The following is a 21,639-nucleotide window of genomic DNA, read 5'->3' on the forward strand; positions in this document are numbered from 1 at the left end:
TCCAATAATTTGTTGTGAAAACATGCATCCTCACCAAAACTCTTGGGTTTCCCCAAAACACAAAAAATAAACCCTTCAGGAACCCCTTTGTGCTGCTTCCAAAAATGCTTGGCTACCGGACTATCTAATCTTTTGTGTCTGATGTCCCCCAAATGCTCCAGAATTCTGAGTTTGACTTTCCTACTGGTTTGTCCAATGTACCATTTCTGTTTGGCACAACCGCAACCTATAATATAAACTACCCCAGATGAATTACAATCAAAATATTCCCGAGCATTATAACATACATTGTTAATTTTCGTTCCATCAAGACTTCTAACCCTAACACACACCTTGCAATTCCCACATCGGTAGGTTCCTTTCTTAATATTACTCATCAAATTACTTCTAATATTTAATATTTCTTTTAAATTAGGATATCTACCATAAGAAAAAGTAACCTTGGTTGGAAATAACATCCCCACCTTGTCATCTCCAGTAACAATAGGCCATAATTTTGACACTGTCTCTCTCAAAATACTGGAAAATTGGGAATATTTAGTGACAAAAAATATTTTTTCTTTTTGTCCTTCATCCCCAACACTTCCCCTCTGGTCATTTGGACATTTCATGGTATGCAAGTGTCTCCTCCTGTCTAACTTTCTTAAACCCAAATCCTGTTCTACATTTGCCCTGGCTGACTGAATTCTCATCCTAGAATAACTCCTTTCAATAAGCTTTCTCTCAATTTTATCAAACTTTACCCCAATCCTTCCAAGTTCAGAAGTGTTGGACCCAATACGTTTGAATTCTGCCAATGGAAGGGAATCTATAAGATGATCACTATGCATGCTGGATGCATGCAAAAAATTGTCAGCTGCTGTTGCTTTGTAGAAGGGTTTGTATTGTATCCTATTATCACACCCCACATATAATTCAATGTCCAAATACTGGATATTCCTTCTACCCACTACATATGTAAAATCCAAACCACATGGGTTATCCCTCATCTCCAAAACAAATTTCTCAAACTCACTAGGGTCACCCCTACATAAAAATAAAAGATCATCAATAAATCTCTTATATTTTACCACCTTATTTTTGAAAAAACACTTTGGATAGATGAAAGAATTCTCAAAATGGGCCATAAACAAAATAGCATATGAGGGCGCAAATGGTGCCCCCATTGCAGTACCCTCATTTTGTAAGAAAAACCTACCTTCAAATTCAAAACAGTTGTGTGTTAGACAGAATTCCAAAAGATTTATGATGTAACTAGTCCTAGGTCCGTCTCCCAACATTTTACCAATGGCTTCAAGCCCCCAATGCTTATTAATACTTGGATACAAAGATTTTACATCTACACTAGCCCAATAGAAATCCTGTTCCCAGATGATGTTTTTCACTTCCATACATATTTCTCTAGTGTTTTTTACATGAGCCTGTATTCTATACAGATGGCACTTTAATACTGAATCTAAAAAAATTCCTATATTTTGTAAATAAGCACCCTTTCCTGAAACAATGGGGCGACCCGGGGGATTCTTGACATCCTTATGAAGTTTAGGAATGATAAAAAATCTTGCACTCCTTGGATTCTTAATATGCAACCTCCTCACATCTGTTGATGTAAAGAAACCCAACCTTTCGCCCCTCTCTAACATTTCCAACAGCATGGAGTTATATTCTTTGATGGGATTAGAAGCTATCCTTGTATAAATTTTAGCATCATTTAATAACCCCAACGCTATGGAATTATACTTTTCTCTGGGCAAAATTACCCAATTGCCCCCTTTATCGGCTTGGGTGTAAACATATTGCTCATTAGATCCTTTTAACTCTGTCAAAGCCAACCACTCATCCTTGTTCAAATTATATACTCTTCCACCCCCTCTGAATTTCCCATATTCACTTTCCAATTGTTTAAACAGCGTTCTTTCAAAAACACAAATTGCTGCATTAATTTTGGGCGGAACAAAATTACTTTGATAAGGAACCTTGGGAACAATTAATCTACCATAACCAGTGTTAAATTCAAAACCAGTAAAGCATGGAGAAATTTCGTCTGCTGTGTATATATCTATCACATCATTTTCATGCAAAGACATATTCATTAAAGAGCTGTCCAAAATAGAATCAACAACATTGTTATTTTCATTATTATCAGCTCTATCAGTGAAAAATACTCTTAAATGCAATTTCCTACAAAAGTCTTTTGCATCTAATAAAATGTCAGCCAAAGAGGGAAACCTCATAAGAACAAACTTGGTTCCCTTATACAATACCCTTTTAACATTGTCCGTGATGACACAATTGGATAAGTTTACAATACAAATGTTCTCACATTTGTCCCAATGTGAAAAAGAACTGGAAACACCTGCTTGATTCTGCTGCATAAAACCATGTTCAGGTAAACAATTAGTCAAAACTTCACCATTAGAAAAGGCACTCTCATCTCCTCCTTCCCTTGCCCTGAAAGTGGCGTCCTTGCCCCTTGTTCTGGACTGGACTCTGGTTAGAATTGTTGACACCTCCATTCGAACATGAAACAGATCCCTGTTCTATATTTAAATCTTCAAAAGATACGCTTTTTCTGCTTGTGGACTCCATTTCCACTGACGACGCTGATGTATCTCCAGCTGCGCCTAACCTCGGGCCCCCTCTGACATCACGACTCACGTTACGCTTCCTCTTAAAGCTATATTGCCATGAAAAAAGCTTCCCCGAATCATGATCCTTGGTGTCACGAACAAACTTCCTTCTTTTGCGTGAAATGACCTCCGATTCCACCTTGGCAACCCTTCCTTTAATGTCAATCATGTTTTTTTCAAAAGCGCTTTCAGAACTCTCCTCAATAAGTGCTTTCTGCAATTGTAAAATAGAAGCACGAACTCTGTCTAAAGTTCTTTCATTCCTCTTGACCAAAACACCTAGCCAGCTCAAAGTACACCTTAAAGAAATAGCTTTCCATTCAGAGGATAAGTCCGCCTCATCCTCTGTAAATTCATAGGCAGGAAGATGTTCCACTCTTAGACCTCTCGGTGTGATGTTAGAGCTAATATATCTTTCCAATAATTTCAGATCATAGAAGGTAGTGACCTCCTTAATCATAGCCTTCTCAAGTTCCTCGTATCTACCTGAACAGTCATTCAAACCACCAACCCAGGGATCACTTAACGCCAGCTTCTCTTCTCTCTCCTTCCAAATAGAGATGAAATTAACAGAATGCATCTGATGTGTTGTACCCAACGGGGTAACTGCTGTTGTGTTTAACGACATATAGATCCAAAAACATGCTCCAAAATATGAAATTGCTAAAATACTAGAACACAGCACAGAAAGTTCAACTGTGTAGAAATTTCCTTTAATTCTGGTACCTCGGCCTTCACCTTCTCATGGAATACATTTATGATTCAAACAACACCCCTTTTATAACACATCCACAAAACATTTGCATAAATGATTGGTTCAATAAAACAATTAAACATTTTTTATCAATTGCCTTAAAGAAACCTTGCTTTTACCAACAATATTTTTCCTGTGAAGTTTCTAACTTCACCTTTAAAATTTCATACTTCACATCCTTTATAAAATTTTGTGTATTAAATATATTAACAATAATTTATCTTCCATGACAATAATCTTTGTATTTAACTTATAATACAAAAATATATACACAGTTGAACTTTCTGTGTTGTGTTCTAGTATTTTAGCAATTTCATATTTTGGAGCGTGTTTTTGGACTACAGCTTTCCCAGGGGAGTATTTCTAGGTGGGTGACTTGCCAAAGTTGGGTATGTGAAATGTAAGGGGTGTGAGTACCCTGCAAGCATTGCTCTCTACACAGTCAGACTTGCACACATGCACACACAGTTGGCAGGTCAGGGATTAGAAATCCCAACTAACTCTTTAATCACACTATGGCCATACAATGTTACAGGACATGCTACAGAAATGACTGGGCTGCAATTGTCCCAGAGGTGTATTTCAAGGTGCATGACATCAGCAGCCTTGCCAAAGGTGGGTATTTGATTTGTAAGGGGTGTGAGTATCCTAAAAAGAATTGCTCTCTACACAGTCAGACATGCACACAAACACAGACACACACTCAGTTGCCAGGTTTGGGGTTGGAACTCCTACCCAACAAGTTTATCACACTACAGCAATACGCAGTTACGGGATGTGCTACAGAGTTTACCGAGCTATATCTTACCCAGGGGTGTATTTCTAGGTGGGTGACATCAGCAGCCTTGCCAAAGTTGGGTATGTGAAATGTAATGGGTGTGAGTACCCTAAAAGCATTGCTCTCTACACAGTCAGACATACAAGCATACACACACACACACACAGTTGGCAGGTCAGAGGCTGGAACTCCCAACTAACACCTTAATCACACTATGGTCATACAATGTTACGGGACATGCTACAGAGATTACTTGGTTATGATCATCCCAGAGGTGTATTTCAAGTTGCGTGACATCAGCAGCCTTGCCAAAGGTGAGTATTCGACTTGTAAGGGGTGTGAGTAGCCTAAAAAGCATTGCTCTCTACACAATCAGTGACAGACAGACACACATACATAGACGCCATGTCTGGGGTTTGACCTCCTACCTAACTACATTATCACACTACAGCAGTACACAGTTACAGCATGTGCTGTGGAGATTACTGGGCTACAGCTTTCTTAGGGGAGTATTTCTAGGTGGGTGACATCAGCAGCCTTGCCAGAGTAGGTTATGTGAATAGTAAGGGGTGTGAGTAGCCTAAAAAGCATTGTTCTCTACACATTCAGTGAGAGATAGACACACACGCAAACAGTGACACACACTCACACACACAGTTGCCATGTCTGGGGTTAGAACTCCTACCTAACTAGTCTATCACACTACAGCAGTACACAGTTATGGGACGTACTATGGAGATTAATGGCCTACAACTCTCCTAAAGGTGTATTTCACATTGGATAACCTCAGCAGGCTTGTCAGGGTACCACTATGGGGTGGTCAGTGTGTGCATGGCCCATACACCATTCATGTAGGGGTGACATGACACAGGTGGCTACATACAGGATCATATGTCACAGGTGTGTGTATAGGACAACTAGCTGACTACGTCCTTGTACAGCCATGTTGTGCAGCTGGCACGTGGACCACATAGTCTGTGGTGCTGACAGGTACTGGTCGGTAGTAACTGCAGTGTGTGACATCTGCACATGATGGTTTTGAGGCCCTTTGGCTGTGTGCTCGGTGGGACAGGCGTGGATGGCTTCCAGTCACAGTCACCCTCTTCCACACATCTATATCCATCTACCTTTGGCATATTATGGTGTGTTGTCCTTACATATATGTCTGTATTCCTATCCACTGTGTGTGTAAGGCATGAGTGGTGCATACTGATGTGTCTGCAGTAACATTTGCAATCGCTGGCTATGTCTGGTCCACTGGTGTTTGCATACATGGCCTTCATGGGTTTAAGTGTGTGAGCATGCCCAGTATGACCTTTCAGTATGTTGATGACTGACATTGCCTTCATTTCTCTAAGTGTGTGAGCATGCCCAGTAAGGCCATCTGTTTTGCATGTGTAGAGCATGTCCGGTGGCTTGTACTGCACAGCTGACCTTTGTGTTATACACTGATAGGTGGCAGGCTGTGTCTGCAGGGTATCCACCGATCATTTGGCATTGACTGTTGCAACATGTCTGCATAGTGGGGGGTACACCTGACTATTTCTATGTTTCTATATAGGATTGGGAGGGCGCACATGACTGTTACTATATTTCTATGGGGGTAGGGGAGCACACCTGACAGTTATACACACTTGCTAGGACTGTACTGGTATGTGCTGTAGTCCATTTCAGTCAGTAGTCTTACCTATCATGCTGGCTACACATTAGTTTCTGACTTCCTAGCTATCACAACTGACATCCCACTACCTGGCCTGCTGTAATTTGTCCATGTAGGCCTGGGTGGGGGTCACCCATACCCCTCATTCAGAGGCCATAGTACGACATTTGTTTGTGTTTGTCTACATTTGTCCTGCTGGCTGTGACTGTTGTTGGGTATGTGACCCCCCCCGTCCTAACTGGCATGTGTGAGTCCCTTATCTTGTGAGTGTCCCAGTATTGCGGGTGGTGCTGCAGGGCTGCCTATGTTGGATGCACATAGTACGCAGCCTATGCATAGTTAGGCACAGGTAGTGTAGTGTTTGACATCCCTTTTACTGTATGTGAGAGTCAGAGAGAGGTGCTATTCCCTGGGTCCCTCCCATGTCTGTGTATGTGCTATGCATTGCCTTTTTGGCAGGGCCAGGGCATACTGGGCATGCCTCCTTCTGCCTACTGGGGCAGGCTCAGGTTGTTCCTCCTCTGAGTCACTCAGTGCCTGTGCAGGCCTTGGCATTGGTGGGGGGCTATGTGGCCCTACTCCTTGCTGCTCCTGCTGCAGTTGTTTCCGCAGGATCATATTGTGTAGCATGGCACATACAAGCACGATTTGGGTACATGTAGTTAGTGAGTACTGCAAGGCTCCACCAGATGTGTCCAGGCACTGGAACCGTGACTTGAGCATCCTAAACACATGCTCTATTATGATTCTTGTTTGTCTGTGTTCCTCATTATGGAGTTCTTGTTCGGGTGTGTGTGCATTTCTGATGGGTGTCATCAGCCACGGCTCCAGTGCGTATCCAGCATCCCCCACTAGGTGACCGTGTGGGATGTCCCCATTGGCAAATTTCTGGTACAGCTGCATCAGATGCCAGATGTGGAAATCGTGGTAACATCCAGGGCAGCCAGCACACATTTTCAGTATTATGCCCTGGGCATTGCAAATGACCTGGCAGTTGATGGAGGGGAAGCCCTTGTGATTGATGTAGACCCTACCCTGCTCACCGGGTGGTGCTTTGATGAGTATGTGCTTGCAGTCTATTGTACCCACTACATCAGGGTATTCTGCTATTTGGTGGAAGAGATGCATACTGCTGGCCAAAGCCTCACGGGTGAGGGGGAAATATAATTGCTCACCGACATGTGCTGCCATGGCACCCAGGAAATGGTGGAGTACCCTGGATGCTGATGCCTGTGAGATCCCCATCATATCTCCAGTTGGTCTTTGGAAGGTATCTGTAGCTAGTATTTGTAGGCCTACACATACTTTTGTTTCCACTGGGATGGGTTCCCCTCTGTTAGTTCTGTGTTTCAGGCATGGTCGGCACAGCTCAACAATCTGCTGTAGGAGGTCCCTGTCCACCCTATAGTGCTCCACTATCTCCAGCTCATGTAGCCCTTGGTAGGTTACCCTGGGTCTGTATACCCTTCTCCAGCTCCTCACTGTGGGTTAGTCGGCAGCATTCCCATCCTCACCACCCTCAGACTCTTCCACAGGTTGTATGATAGCTATTGCAGCCCCTAACATTTTGCTGTTGTGAGTGTTAAAAGTTCCCCGCTTGTTTACACCGGTGGTGTAGGATGTGGGAAAACCAGAGGGGTAGGTGTTTGCATAGTTTATAGTGGCGTTCTGGGCTGGGTTGGTCTGCTGCCTATGTAACTGGCTGGTTCCGATACGTTTCACCTGGCAGCAAACCTAGTACCCATTGATTAACTTCCTACTGATGCTTTCCCTTCCCATTGCCCTTCTGTTTCATCCCGGGGGTGTGCCACACAATCGGTGTACTCCAGTGTGCACACTGCTGCTATTTCCTGGGTTCACTTCCTTTATCTTCCTGTAGATCCCGTTGCACAGCATGCACACCCGCTTACACTTTGTCATATATGCTGGGCAGGTTTAGACACACCCCCTGGCTTTGCTGTGCTAAGCTGGATGCAACCCCAAGCCACAGGGCTCCAATCCACTGATAGTATGCCTGACACTCCCACACATGATGTCACCTACCTCCTAGTCTTGCACTCAGCAGTTCATACTCATACACTATTGGGACCTGCCACACATGCTGGGGAAAACTGGGATTCACTATCCTTCCTCTCATTTGCATAGAATTGCCTGCTAATGCATAGTTACATGTGTTACGCTGTGCCTCCCCCTTAGCAACCACTACTCACTGGCCAGGTTGTCTTTTGCCTGCCACTGACTTGCATGGCGGAATACTTATTTTAGTTAAACTGCTTTTTTAAGGTTTATTTTCTTATTTCCCTACCGGTCCCGTTTGTGCACTGCTGCCCTATGCGTCAATGGCTGTGATCGGCGGATATATCCTAAACGTTGTATTTTGTACATTTGGCATTGTTTGCAATGCCAATGGCCTTCTACTTGGCCATTGGCATGCTTCCTCAATGATATGCAGCCTTTATTTGGAGCTGTCATAGCTCCATTTTGGAGTTTGCAGTACTGTACTCGGTTACTAACCGAGTACATTTCTGCATATTACGCTAGTCCTGCATGCCCTGATTCCTGCTTCCTGGATGGCAGATTTACCTCATTTGCATGGTTTTCACCTGCAAATAGGGTGATTTGCATACGGGGGCTGGGAACATGCAGCACTAGTGCTACAGCGCTCTTGCACTTCAAATGTGCACATACATGGATCGCTCGGTTGCCATATTGGCAAAATTTCATCATGCATGCCGTGCAAGCTTTTGAGAATCTGGGGGTGTCTGTAATCCTCAGTGAACTACCAGAAAAAATTATGAGGGAGCAGGCAAAAAATGAGACAAAATCAGGGACTTTTGTGAGGTATGAATAACAGACATGAAGATGAAATGGGACATTAATGATACAAAAAAAATAATAATGATGGACAAATCTAAACTGGAATGAGTGACAGCACCTGCAGACAATAACAGAGAACACAGCTGTGATATTCTAAGGATGTTGATGCAGCAAATATACTCATTATTTGCTGCAGAGATGATATTCTTCTAAACTGCTGCAAACACAATTCACCCTTTGAACTGCTGCCAACACGCCTCACCTTTCACTCTTGCAGGTCTCCCTGATGTTCATGGAATTGCTGAAAATCTTACTCCAACCACAGTGGCTAGACTGCATAAAAGACTAAGGGAAATCCCCAGAAGAATACTAGGATGTCCCTTTCATTTTTTTTGTGGATTTCCCACCTTCCAGAGCACATTTGCACCTTTTAATTTGAGCAAGTAACACTTTCCAACAGAACCCATGAAGCAGTAATAAAAAATGAAAACATCTGCTGGATTGCAGGCGTAAGACTGGTAAGGATGGTAGACCAGCTGCAAAGAGCAACTGCCATCTTAGCATAAAAGACACACCAGTGCTTAGCTATCTCAATGACTGTACTTAAAAACAAAGATTGAAGGTTGGGGTGCAGAATAACAAAAGAAGAAGGGAATAAGTGTTTATTCAGTATTCTGCAATACAAGCTACCTTAGTACAAAGATATGGGAGCTGCAAGCAGTGATGAAGGAAAGGAAAGTGGACATTGCTTGCATTACAGAAATGTGGACCAGTGGCAAGAGGGGATAGGACAGAAACGTGCCTAGGTATAATTTATTCAGAAATGACAGAAAAGGATGTACAATAGCAATCCACGTAAAAGAAGGCACCAGATATGAGTTCAAAAAAGAAGAAAGAAGACCAAACCAAGAAATGACCAATAAGGGAAATGGGTGAGATAATTATTGGTGACAGAATAAAGGAGCTGGGGCATAAGAGGTTAATATTCATGGGAGATCTGAATCTGCTAAGATTAGTCTGGGAGACTCTAAGCTCTTCATGAGAGAAAGAGAGAGAGAGAGAGACAGAATGTGCATGATTATGTAAATGTATGTGTGTGTGTGTGTGTGTGTGTGTGTGTGTGTGTGTGTGTGTGTGTGTGTGTGTGTGTGTGTGTGTGTGTGTGTGTGTGTGTGTGTGTGTGTGTGTGTGTGTGTGTGTGTGTGTGTGTGTGTGTGTGTGTCTGTGTGTCTGTGTGTCTGTGTGTTCTGATGTTCTGATAGAGGTATTAGACCATGAGGGGTTCAGCTAACTAGTTCATAGTTTCAAAGGTTCACACTAAGCTTATGGCCAAAGGGTCATAAAGAAGATTAACTATGACACTCCTTGGTACTGAGAGTTTATATTAGTTGCCCTTAAAAAAGATTATTTCCACATACTCCAGACATGAATTTATGGCCTTGCATCCAATTGTTGGGTCTGGTTTTGTGAGTAGATCGAGTATATGCTTTATTTGACGTGGAAAGACAGTTTATTATAAAGGTAGTGAGTGTACCAAGTGAAAAATCTGTCATGCTACCATATGTTTTTGATCTTGCAATGGAGGTTGAGGTCTTCAGCATCAGTGACAGAGAAATGATGGGTCCAACTAGAATGACACCCATTAACCAACCAATTGTTGAAGGCAGTTTATGTTAGGTTTGCGCTTAAGGACCATTCTTGGTGAGGGCCCAAAACCAGTGACTTTCCTGGCTTGGAGACATGGAAGGAACTCTCAGAAGTGTTTCTCCATATCCTTAAGGGAAGAACAGCAAAGGTGGTTCACGCCTACATGGTTAACAAGGCCATACTCATATTTAGCATGGTGAAGGAACTAAGATGAACTAGTAAAGTTCCTAATCCTAGCACCAGAGAGAAAGCTTACTGTAACCTTGTCCTCTTTCAGTCTGCTGAGTACAGTGTCAGTGCAAACATGTATGGAATCACCACCTGCAACATCGACCTTGTGACTCTCTGTGAGCCTGTGGGATCTTCTGGGAGCTAGACTGTAGTTTAAATAATTCATAGCAGAGGTATGTGTGACAGTAGGCATGGATAGAGATATGTGTCAGTCTGTTGGTGGCTGAGGTTTGCTAGTTGTTAGCCCGGGAGGCTCAGGCAAAGAAGTCTTAATCACCTCATCAGCATATGTTGGCAGGGTGCTGTGCTGCTGTTTACTGTCACAGAGTGTTGTCAAACAGTATGACTCCAAATAAGCAAATACTTGCATCTCATGCACATAAAAACAGGATGGCCTAGATGTACTGAGTTGTCAGTATACAGTACACATTTGCTACACTGCATCAAAAGTCCTACATATAGTAGACTGGCAAGAGAAGGAGGTACAAGAAAGCCATGAGTCCATTTTGATGGGAGAAATACTGGTTTTGTTGTAAGATTTACTGGAGGAATTACAGGGGTTGCCAAGAACGGAAAACAGTAGCGATTCACCTATTTTCTATTACTTAGTATCTACTAGTGCTAGACACTCCTCAGCTGTATGCATGCAATTTCAATGTTCCTCTAATCTTTCCCAAACCTGGAGCCAAATACACCATAATACTAAGCTGGTTCATAAGAAGCAAAAAAAGGAAGGGAAGGACAAAAAGGGCCAGACGAGGAAAATCGCACAGCACAGTAGCATATGATTAATGTAATTTAGACTTCACAAAAAAAAAAAAAAAAAAAATGAGAGAAAGGGGAAGAGTCATACTGAAAGGGAGGCAGGCCAGACTGGGGAGAATGGTAGACATGAACTAGGATAGTGAGGGAGGAGGCAGTGAGGGAACCGGCTACCTTAAAGGATGAAGAATTACAAAGACAAATGGACTGTTTTACAGAATCCTCAGAAATCTGCCCACTGAGTAGACAGGCCACCTGATAGAGGTCTTCGACACATCGTGAACCAGAAGTGGCAGAGTAATGGAATTTAGGAAGTGAGGGAAGGTTATATAGGCTTCTAACTAGTTTAACAATAGTAGCAGCAAACATTTTGTAGACATTGCCAACGTTATATCTTCCAAAAGTTATAGAAGCAAAAATCTTCAGGCCAGCAGCCAACACAAGTTCCAAAATAGAAAGAGCTGTCCATCAAACCTGATCTAGTTTTTTGACTGGATTGCAGATGACCTTGACAGGTGTGTACCAATAGATACAAACTACCTGGATTTCAACTAGACCTTTAGATCAATGACTTCGTACCACACAGGAAACTGACAGGAAAACTGGAGAGGTGGTGGCAGGACCAAATCTGTGGAACTCAATATTTGCATAAATGAATGAATAAATGGTAGCACACAGAAGTGAGAGGAACAATGTCAAAAATTAGGAACGTGACTAGCAGAGTACCATAGGAAAGTATCATGGCTTCAGTGCTCTTCCATGCATTTGTATCACCTGCATTTGAGGGACTACAGAACAGGATTAATCTATTCATAGATGTCACAAACATGGGTTAAGTGGTGGAAGATGGGAGAAAACTTTAGGAAATGTGTTGGAAAGGCTAAGCAAATTGGACAGAAAGGTGACAGTTGAGGCTCAGTTGGAACAAATACAAAGTACTGCACTTAGGGCCACAGCGGTCCTGTTGTAGAATATCACCTGATGCAGTGGAATAGAGGACAACAGGGCAATTAAAGGATCTAGGGGTATTTACCAAACCTAAACTGGACCATTAGGGGCAGAGAAAAGAACTGTGAGACTAGCAAACAGCATGCTTAGGAGTTTTTCTCAGGGGTTAGGAGTCCACAAGCAAAGAGGTAATGCTCCCAGAATACAGGATTCTTTGTAGACCATATTTTGAGTACTGTATGTCATTCTGCAAATCATACATGGAGTCTTCTGGAAGGATTACAAAAGAAAGCCATCAGGAAGATCCATGAGATGGAGGGGAAGGGCTATGATCAGAGATTAGTGGAGCCAGAGCTTCTACAGGAGAGGTCAATTTGAACTGGAAGTACACAGAGAGAAGAAGGGACCATAGAGAGTAGATTATACTGAATAACTTCTCCTTGAATTCCTGGAAGTACTTATTTACAGAGAGATAGAGAGACTATTGTAGACTTAAGGAATGGGCTACTAGAATGGGTGGTGTAGAGAGGAGTCCACTTAGGCATTTAAGAGGATTTGGGACAGGTGGATAAAGAATAAGAGAGAGGGTAGAGATGGAGATGAGGTAGAATGCAAAATTGCACTTAGATGGAACAATTTAGATACATGTATAGTCTTTTTCTGGCATCATGCATATGAGGATTGGGGTTGCAGTAATGGTTAAGGTGTTTACCTTGTATACGCAAGTTACAAGGTTTGATTCTTACATTTGGGATGAAAACTTTAGCTATACTAATAGCCTAGGACAAACCTATGAACAAACTTCCCACACTTCTCTGCATCAAAGTTATTTAATTGTCTAAAAGCAAACTGGAAACATTGTTCAAAAATAAATTGCTATTTAAGTTGCGTAAGCATTTTATCTCTTGTATGTGGGTGTATTATTAAATTGTTTATAAAATGTTGCTTGAAAATGCTCATCTAAAGAGGCTTGTTTGATGTAATTCTATTTCCCAGAACAGAGTTGATGTCTGCCAAAAATCAAGACATTGAAGTCTACCTATTTCTTAACATAACTAGCTTTGTTTGATCATTCTTTTGTTCTCAGTAATAACTAATCTATAAATAATTACTTGAAGGAATTCAGGGAAGATACTGCTAATTTTAAATAGTATTATACTGCGGATCCCACCTGGAATTGAATTTTAGAATGAACCAAAGAGAATGAAATGACAGAGTACATGGGAGTAATTCCAGACTTAAATTTGGTTCACAACTATTTGCAAAAATCCAGAACAGTCCGAAATACTATTTCTTTAATTTAGATTAACTATAACATGAATATGATTGTATTTAAGTCCAAACATCCTGTAATTGTCATTTTATGTTTCCTTGTTGACATACCCCAGTAATTCAGTTCTTGACCTCAGTGTCATTTATCATTCCTTCCATCCATCCATCCACGACTCCTTTTTTTCCATTTTTGCACATGGGGTCAGGGTGTCACTTCAACAGTGACAATCATCTAGGACCAAGGTTTACACCAACAGGTGGCTAGCCCTACAGCAGTTGTCCTTCAGCATGTGACACTCACAAACACACTCACACATATGGCCAAATTTAGAGTGTCCAATCCACCTACATTGCATGTCTTTGGAATGTGGGAGGAAACCAGAGCACCCAGAGGAACCCCATGTGGACTTTGGAAGGACATGCAGACTCTGCACAGAAGGCACCTCAGCCAAGAATTGATCCAGGTAATCTCTTGCTTTGAAGTGACGCTATCCACTGTGTCACTCTGCAGCCAAGTTTTTGCCAAGGTGGATGTTCAAACGAAGCGAAACTGCCACAAAAATGCAAAAAGTACTGCTGCAAATATTATATATAAAACTACTGTGGTACATTTTGTAAATAAAACTGTTACTTTAAACAGAATTATTCCTATGAAAAAGACAGAAACCATGCCATACCAAGGAGAGTATTTTTTCATAGGTTTGTTTGTTAAAGAAGATATTTCTTTGAGCAAATTTTCCCGTCTTGAGAGACTTCATAAATTATTCCATGTGTGTGTGTGTGTGTCTGTGTGTGTGTGTGTGTGTGTGTGTGTGTGTGTGTGTGTGTGTGTGTGTGTGTGTGTGTGTGAGTGTGTGCGTGTGTGTGTGAGTGCTGGCAGCTTTCATGTGAAGTGCACCTATGTCTGTTCTTCTGCCACAATGATGATCATAGAACAATTGCTATACACCATTGCTGCTCTTGCAGTCAAGGGGGTGGTGGCAGTTGCCAAATCTGTCACAACATCAAAGACAGTTCCAAAGAAATAACTCATCAGGGAAGAAGATCTTTAGGTATACCTTTGTAGCTTCAGAAATGTATATCTAACAAGAGAGATGGGACCATAGTGGCAGTGCCACAGTCTTTTCAGTCTAACTGTGGAGCATTTTAAAGTTTTCATAGGCATGGAAGGCGCATGGAAGGGACTGAATATCAGGAATAAAAGATAGTTAGACAAGCACTGCTGGCTCAAGCTGGTACTGCCTCTGAGATACAAGCTTAAAAGTTTCACAGCTGGATATCTTCTCTTAATAAAGTGGTATGTTCTCAAGTATTCAATATAAAACAAATATGTACATTATGGAAAGATCCTGAGGGTTAACATAAGTAAAGGAAAATGACAGAGATTCTATCCATTGATAAATATAAAAGAGATTTATCTGTTACTTTATAAACATGAACATTTCAAAGTGGTCATAAGAATACTGAAAATGTTATTATATCAGGACAGAGATTATTATGTAATTAAACACTGCTTAAAGCTGAGGAATCTAAATCTAGGGTAAAATGTGTGTCAAATAATCTTAAACAGTAAAATATCAGCAGTAGACATATTCTGTTTTAAATGTAGGGAAGGGGTCACAATAGCTAGATTTTATAATAGTAAAAAAGCCATTGTTGCACATGAAAATTATAAACATTTAAGAATGTGATATTAATGATGTGAAGTCTAGAGAATACAATTAAATGTCTGCTAGAATTGTTGCATCAGCCTTGTGTTATTGTGTTACTGCAAAGTTAAGTGCAACGTCTTAAATTCAGTCCTTCCAGCTATACAACTTAGCAGCATACATGCCAGCATTTTATTTATGGCTACTATTAAAGAAGTCAAAACAGCACTTTCCAACATAAATGAAAAAACAGCTCCAAGCACCCAAAACAGTATCCCAGCTTCATGAAATTATTTCACTTCATAACACCTCTCACGCAAATAGTCAACCTCTTCTTAACCACTTCTATATTTCTCTGTCTTTAAGTACTCAGGCATCATTCCCCTCCAACAAATGTGGACGTCTTTGTGAAAAACAGCTTGGTTTCAGAAATTCTTTCAGTACTATGACAGCATTATACACAGTCAGTAGCACTATTTATAACAATGTAAATGATTTAAACTAACAGAGGTCTGTACACTGATATGGCAATATCATTCAAAACAGTAAATCATAACGTACTCCTCTACAAAAGTAGCAAATTTGGTTTTGGGCAAAATAAAAAAAATGGCTTCACAGCTCCCTGGAAAAGAAAACATTCCAAATGCACCTAGGAACTTGCCTTTCGACTGAAGGCACTATTGAATCAGGAGTCCCAGAAGGATCCATCAGTGGATCACTATTGTTTTCCCTGTTCATCAGTCATATATCCACTCAGCTGCCCCACCTCAACTTGGTTCTTACTGCAGATGAAACCTAACTACTTGAACCATGTAAGAACACTTTGACCCATAAGCAGAAAAACTGCAATCTAGAGTTACTGGTTTATGCTACTGGATGAACAAAGGATGCTCCTAAGCAACCCCCTGAAGTCTAACATCATGATATTTGTCACCCTGCAAAAACTCCCTAAATCCCCAAGCCTATTTATTAATGACAGAGATGGCAATTCACTACCACTAGCAACAGGACAAAAGTTCATAGGAATCACCTTGGACCCTAATCTTTCACTGAACAAGCATGCTGACAATATTATTAAAACTATGTTATAGAATCTCATACCTCTTCGCACATATAACTCGTACTGTCTAAACTAAAAATGTGAAATATAAAAATACAAATGCATTATATAAACATATATCAAGATTTGCTTCATCCAAGTTTCTCTTTTTTGTGCTGGGGAGTGTGGAACAAAAGCCTGGGGGAGGGGGGGGGCTTGGAGTGAGTATTTAAAGAAGAGGGAATTGTGATGACAAATTATTTTGAATGCATATACATTTCTGGGACAGAATGACATGATCTCTATTTCCTGCATTTTCTCAATCATTTTTTAGTTAGGGTTTGCTTACAAATGTAATGTTATTAAATATATATATATATATATATATATATATATATATATATATATATGAATTCATGAGTATTTATAGAATGTTTTGCTTTGAAATGGTATTCATTTTTTATTGTGATTGGTATTTCTTTGTGTGATTTAAATTTACTCAAAGTTATTGGCTCTGATGGGCCATGGGATTTTTAGTGTGTTTTTTAATTTGGCAATGGATTCTTGGAGGAATAATTATGCTCTGATGAAGTCCCTGGGTCAGGAAAAAAGTGCTTAACTTTTGTAGGGTTGTTAAGTTTATTTTTTATTAAATTTTGTGGGCTAAGCCTCTGGTGTTTCTGGATGTTTTTAGAAATGTATGAGTTGTCTTTCACCCTACTGACTGTGTTTTTCATTCTTGGTTTTCATTATCATTATATACAGTAATACACCATAGATTGGGCTTGTATTGGTTCATAGGTTCATAGGTTCATAGGTTCATACTAGGCTATCTGCCCTGGGGCAATTATAAGCCTAGCCCGATTCTCTATGGCTTACGCCACCCCTTGATTTGAGTATACTGTGCCCTTTTTAAGGTTTAGTTTACTGTGCCTCTGTCTAATAGTGACACGGGAGTAATCCCTGGGACAAACCTACGATCCCCCATCCACTTATCGAGATTCTTCTTGAAGAGATTCAGTGAGGTGCTCTGCCTAACATGAACTGGAATTCTAGTCCAGAGCGAAGGGAGCCTCTGGGTTATGAATCTGTCCCTCCAGCAAGTTCTATTTATTTCTGCGCTGAGGTTCAAGTCCCTCGAGCATGTGGCTCTAAGGGATTTAGATTTACTGAGGTGGAGCATGTCCATTAATTCTGGATTTGACATAGCTTTATATGTCAGGCATAGATCGCCTCGTAGTAGGTAGAGCTGGAGTTTTTTTAACCGAGCAGCATATGGCATCTGTTTGAGACCCTTGATCCTCTTGGTGAGATACTTTTGGGGTCTTTCTAATTGCTGCAGGTGTCGGGTAAGGTGGGTTATTAATTTGTGTGTGATGGCATGGGTCTTACTGACAGGGGAGAAATACCATGGTTGATTTAAAGGATATAGTATTGAGTAATAATTATATATACTTTGAAGATCGATTTTTTTGTCAGAAGAAAGTGTAGCAATGAGTGCTATTTGTGCACCTTTATTTGTCAGCATTGGTATGGCACAATGGGAGAAAAGGTATGTATTCAACAGCCCTTTTCTTCCTTGTGGTTGCTTTGCTCTAGGTTTTTGAATGACGTCATTTGGCATGATGTACCACCTAAAATTAATGAATTTTTTGATTATATTAACACCACTATGAATTTTATAAAATTTACTATTACAATTGTTAATACTTCTATTAATTATTTGGACATATTGATTAGTAAATATTCTGGTAATCAGAGGTTAGGTCCAATATATTTAAAAAGGGGTGACCTAATCTAACTACCTTCTTCATTACCCTAGTTGTCACCCCATGCATCAGAAGAGAGCTATAGTTAAAGGTCAATCTGTTAGATTGGCCAGGATGGTTGCCAAATGGGTGACTTTTTTGTTGGAATGTGAAAAGCTGGCAAAAAAGATTACCAGTAGGGTTTACTCATTTGGTTTTGAGAGCCCCTTATGTATGAGGTAGTGACACAAAAGAAAGGTGGTGACAGCTGTACCCTTATTCACAGAAATGGAGTCAGCAAACAGTTAAAGAATGATAAAAACAACTTTAAAATGGTTACAGTTATGACATATAATCTTAATAGTCTCCCTGTTAGGAACATTCTTGAGAAGAACTGAGGTTTATTTTTTCTAAACAATGATTTATCTGAAATAGTGGGAGTGAAGCCATGTATTGTGTACAAGAGGGGTAGATGTTTAAGGATTTTTTGGAAATGGTCAAAGAGGTTTGATATGGTGATATTACCACTAAAAAGGGTACATTTAAATGTGGAAATTGTTCTCTGTCCTCTTTTATTTTAGTAGGTGAGTATAACAGCAAAGGATAAATGCATGGGGCCATTTCAATTATAATTCTAGGGGCGTTGTTTAGATAGCTAAATGTCAGCAGTGTCCATCACTCTATATTTGAAAAACAGAAAGGAAGGTGAAAGAATATTTCTGAACATGTGCACAACACTGTGAAATGTAAAAATGCGAATGCCTTATATAAACATATATCAAGATTTCCTTCATACAAGTTTTTGTTTTTTGTGGTGGAACAGGTGGAGAAAAGTCCTGGGAGTTGACCTTTAGAGTGAGTATTTAGAGAAGAGGGAATCGAGGTGGCAAATTTTTTTGAATACATATAAATTTCTGGGATTGAATGACATGCCTCTGGATTTACTATTCCTCTGTGCAGGACTAGCTTAGTCCTGCATGGAGGTAGCCGTTTAGGAGCAGGACAGCAGCGCGCCATGCATAGTAATGAGGTGCACTGCCTGAGCTCCTAGTCTTACATGAAGTGTGTAAGAGTGCAGGGGGACGTGTCTGAGAGCAGAGCTCTCAGAATATACATGCCCCCACAATGAAGAACAGCAGAAAGGGGTCAGAAATGAATGAGACCGCTCATAGGTGTCTGCATATCCCCACCAACAGCCCCCTTGTGTACAACAGCAACAGTATACATAAATGAAATGAACAAATCCTTTATTTTTTTTTTTGTATAAAAATCCCATTAAAGCTAACCGTAGATGTGCGGGTGTGCCCATCACTTAGCTATGGTTAATGCAGCTTATATGGCTGAAGAGGATAACAAGGAAGATATATGCAAATGAAGCAGCATAGAAATAGTGTAGTGGGCAGAGCATTCGCCTTACAAGCAGGCATTCCCACTGCAGCACATTCCATTTTCCATGGCAAAGCACATTATGATCAATATTTATGTTGCAAAACCCACTAAATAACATATATTTATAAACTGGAGCACAGCAGTAAATGCACATGTGAGGTGTCAGTGTCATAATGAATAGAGCACTAGTAAAAAGGTTTAAGCACCAATAAGCAGTAGTAAGCATATTTAAGCACTAGTAAGTGAGTTTAACACAGTTTGCATGGCAGTAAGTAATGTCTACACTCGTTAAGCAATCCTGAAGCTAACTCTCTGTAAGCAGATGTAAGGACAGGTCAGCAGTGCTTACCGTCACACAAACCTGCGCAAGCATGCTTATAAATGCTCAAAAGTGCCTTAATCACTCTGTATCCAACGGCCCTTGTTCTAGCCATCAACAAAATAAACAGCCATGCAGGTCTCAAACCCAGGACCCTATACACTATAGTCACAGTAGTGAACCACCAAGCCATCACAGAAGTACAGAGTAATGAGCTATCAGCAAACAAGTATTCACCATAGTAAAACCAAACTGAACCTGTGAAAGGAATCATTATACAGACATATGTGCCTTAACCCACTACATAACATAAATATGTGAACCGGAGTACAGCAGTAAGGCCAGAAGTCAGGTGTAATTGTAATAGAGTGTTGAAGTCCCCAATAAAACACAAGGACCCCATACAGTGTATGTACATATGAATCATGGATATCAGGCATACATATAAGGTGTAATGAATAATAACTAAATGCCAAAAAGGAATTATAATGCAAAGTCTAATGTAAGCAACGCTAAGCACTGCACAGGCCAGCTTAGGAGGTGTAAGCAATGTGTAGGCCAGCTAACTCAATGTGCCCAGTGTTATATCCCTTTAAATACTGCCAACCCTAGGTAAGCAGGTTTGCCCATAGCTTAGCCTTTTCAAAACCGGCAAATCATGGAAAAGTGTGGAAAATTGGCCCTACTTAAACCCAAGAGGTGGGAATACATCTCATAACTGGTTGTAGCTTCTCCTTGCAGGCACAATGGCAGTAAGGGGAGAAGTTATGCACTTCAGGGCGCAGTGCTGGTGCATCCAGGAGTCCAGGTCATGGCAGGACTCCTTGTCAAAGACCATGATCAGAGAGAAACATAGACAGAAAACGGAAAATGTAGACAACAAAACCTGAATAGCACATGCAACTGAGATGTGAACTGTTGCTTTTTTAGCACACATAGCCATGGTTCGAATCCTGCCAGTGGTAGTACTCTGCATACAGAATCATACCCCACAACTGTACAGAAATGTCCAGAATGTCCAGTAAAGTGGTAAATATCTGTCGGCTATCAACCTGTCCCCCTAGGAAATCAGTGGGATGATCCCAGACATATAGGCAGCAAACAGGAAATACATCTGATTGACACACATCTATGAGAACAAAGCTGGCACACTAGCAACTCCACAATGCCTTATGAGACTAAGAAGCCACGTATGTCCCATTTACACCCCGACTTGTCAAGCTGTGGTCAGAGTGTGTGCAGTAACAGAGTGTGATGTATGTGCATAATAGTAATGTGGAATCTGGTACTGTGTGTGGGAGCATTCAGGTAGTGCTAATAAACATTTTTCCCACAGGTCTGTCAGATAACAATACTGTGCCCAGAAATACAAGAATGATACCCAGTACTGGTACTGTTTACATTGGTATTGTATGGCAGTGCGACTGATGCAGTTGATCTGAATAATGAGGTATTACACCTCATTGTCGCCCACACTGTACTACAACATATAACTGTCTAGGAAATCTGTATAAGAGTGTTGTAATACAAGGTCAGAATGCAAAAGCACAGGGGATTAACAAGACAGAAAGCAGATAGGAGATATACAGCAATATCTATATAGCAGACACAATTGTGATGGACAGTGTTTAAGTTGTAGCAGACCCAGGCATGGTCTGAATCCTGGGAGTGGATGTAGGCTGCATACAGAATCATACCCCTCAACTGTACAGATGAGGCCAGAATGTCCAGTATATGGGCCCATATCTGCTGCCTGTCCCCCTGTCCCCCTGGTAAATCTGTGGGATGATCCCAGATGTTTAGCCAGCAAACAGGGAATACAAGTGATTGTCAAACACCTATAAGAACAAACCTGTCACTGTAGCAACCCCCGAAACTGTTAGGAGATTAATATTTCAGGTATGTCCTATTTACTCTCCCATGTTCAAACCAAGAAAATGTTCCGACAAGTTCAACAACAGAAAATATCAGATCCCAGACTCTCCACTCAAGAAAT

The sequence above is a fragment of the Protopterus annectens genome, chromosome 3.part0 (genome assembly GCF_019279795.1).
Source record: "Protopterus annectens isolate FY-2018-M chromosome 3.part0, PAN1.0, whole genome shotgun sequence".
In the NCBI taxonomy this organism is placed as follows: Eukaryota; Metazoa; Chordata; order Ceratodontiformes; family Protopteridae; genus Protopterus; species Protopterus annectens.